Raw genomic sequence first — 2,677 nt, 5'->3', positions numbered from 1 at the left:
CCGATCTCGGGGCTGGTACCATTGTCGCCTGCGATGCCACCCGTTATAGCGGCCGCTCAACCGGCTGGTTAACGCCGTCCTATATTAAACTCGATTTTATTATATTGAATTCTTGAGTTTCTTTTCGTGTACGTCTCCCGTCGTGTGTCTCGTCCGTCGTGTGAATTTCTTAGGTCCCGTAGCCTCTGGAATCTTTTAGTGTCAACCACCGCCCCGCCCCTCTACCGTTAGGCGAGCTAGCCTGCCCGTGGCGAGGGCCGCTCCATCTCGTTCGTGCGATTTCGCGGATTTCGCGACGTGACGCGTGAAAGACCGCGTCTGGCGCCCAATCTTCGTCTATCGCGTGGAGTTTCGGCCCGCGGCACGGTACGCGCGGAGCTACCGAGATCCCGCTCCTTTCCGGCGCGTTAATATGTTCCCCCTTGGTTTTTGACGACGACTCGATCCGTCCGCATCCCGCGCTTCTCGCGCCCGGCGACCGCACTCCCCGTCGTCGGCGCGCACCCTCGCCTAAGACCCGCGCGCGACAGCGAGAGCGGGACGGCAACACCCGTCCGTCCGCGTATCACGGGAGGGCGGAAAACGAGAAAAGAAGAGAATAATCGTCGCAGTACATAAACGGACGTCCAGTGGACATCCATTTAAGATAAGAAAGGGATACGCATGTATCACGCCATAATAAAAGACTGCTCTGCACAGTCTTGCGCGGATTGGTCGAGCGCGATCACGTGACCTGATTTGGCGAGCACGTGTAACAATCGAGCAGCACGCACGAACCTTACAGATGTGTACCGGCGACTCTTGGAAATCTCTCTTCTCTCAAGTGTTCTGTGGCGTGTTAATTTTTTTACAAAATCATTTCTGGGTTACTCAGTGGTCTCATCAAACGGATACGAGAATAATAAATGTAAGTATATTTATGGTTTGTATTTTATTGTTTTAGATATAGTAAACTTTTAGCAGATATTTTTGTCATAACCTATAGGTTAGAAACATGCGGGGGGTAAATAGCTGAGGGCATTGCGGTGTACAGATTCGTCGTATTGCTTAGGCATTACTTGGGTATTACTAGGTTATTATAAGTAGGTATAAAGAATTCAACAGTAATGCCCAGTGGGCATTAATGACCATTAATAGGCATTGGTGTATATGCGGGTTTGGTTAGCTTGACTATGTACTTCGATACTGAGAACTGCTCAAAGAGAGTTAGCCGTATGTTCACAAAGAATAAACACATTGTTACATCTTTGAAATTAATTTATACTTTTAGATAATGGTTTCAATAAGCTAACAAAATTAACATCCTAGGTATGCATAATGCATATTTCAGATTTTTACATATTTTACTATTTTAATCATGTATTTGACTAGCACATTAATTCAAATTGAATATCTAAAATATGCATCATAAACTCATTCTTATTTTTCATAATCTTTACAATAAATGCTTTTAAATGTATACTTAAAACATTTTTTATGTTATATAGTTCTGAAAGACTACACTCTGGTAAGATTTGGTTACGCAAGACCACACTGTTACAAGGAACCCTTGGTAAAGATTAGTTACGCAAGACCACATTGTCACAAGGAATTCGTGAAAAATAAGTAACTATGCCTAAAATTAAAACAAAATATTACAGGCGAGCAAAGGCTAATACAGATTCTTCAATAAATTCAGTTGAATCTGTATTGGATCAAAATTTTGCTCAATATTTAAATAATAATGATTTGATAAGAAATAGCGATATGAATATTAATGAACAATTAAATGACATTGATTTGGATCATAATAATGTTAATAATATTGAAATCGATAATAATATATTAGAAAGTTTTGAGTCAGATAGTGGTACATCTAATAAGAATAATTTTATTAATGAAAAACTTTGAATTTATTATCAATCTTATTATAAAATAATTTATTATCAAAATTCTATACTCTATATGTTCGACAATTGATTGAAAAATATAGCAAACTCAATTTTTTCAGAAAATTATTTTAAAGAAATTATTCGCCAACAAAATATGCTGAAAGCAAGAATGTGGCAATATACAGATTCTCTTCAAGATTTTACCACATCTATTAATCATCTTCTTACAAATGATAAGGTGAACCAAACGCAGAAAGCACCTTCATTCTCCAAAATTTTTGATTTTCCTTTACAAAACGAAGATGATCTAATATGCGTCGATGAATATTTAAATGACGAGAACAATTTTAACGTTGCGGTAATTTTTTAATATTGAATTTTTGTCTGTTTTTAAATATATGTTACGTTTTTTATTGCAGTGTTACAATATGTACTTTATTAATTGTGAAATTTTAATGAATATGTTCCTTTTTTTTAATTTTACAGATGAATGAACTTTCACAAATTGGTGGAAGCTCTGTATATAACATGACACAAAGAGCTTTGCAAAAGTTGATGACAAATAAACTTGCTGCAACCTACAGTTGGTTGAGAAGGCGGTCCAAGAAAGCATTCAACAAATTAAAATTAGCGGATTTAATAATTGGTAAAGCTTTTTAAATTATATTTTTTATTATGTTTCATTTTATGATTTTTTCAAACTCATTCTTTCTTCGAAGATTGTTGGGAATGCGAAGTGGCTTCACTCCGGCTACGATCGTATTCCTGAGCGGCCTGTCTCGGCTTTGAGGGTCTATGCCGGGGGA

At 37.9% G+C, this 2,677-nt stretch overlaps 1 long non-coding RNA gene across 1 annotated transcript; it reads left to right on the top strand.

Annotated features, from left to right (window-relative positions):
• The first annotated feature begins 618 nt into the window (after positions 1-618).
• LOC105556208 lies at positions 619-2,476 on the top strand. Its single transcript, XR_001008538.1, has 3 exons — positions 619-1,082; positions 1,488-1,605; positions 2,358-2,476. It is a non-coding gene; the product is annotated as an uncharacterized LOC105556208 (long non-coding RNA).
• Positions 2,477-2,677: the final 201 nt, after the last annotated feature.

The sequence above is a fragment of the Vollenhovia emeryi genome, unplaced genomic scaffold, assembly GCF_000949405.1.
Source record: "Vollenhovia emeryi isolate VEMERY1.0 unplaced genomic scaffold, V.emery_V1.0 DF940221.1, whole genome shotgun sequence".
NCBI classification, from domain to species: Eukaryota; Metazoa; Arthropoda; class Insecta; order Hymenoptera; family Formicidae; genus Vollenhovia; species Vollenhovia emeryi.
The sequence above is the reverse complement of the archived record's forward strand: the minus strand, read 5'-3'. Positions and strand labels throughout refer to the sequence as shown.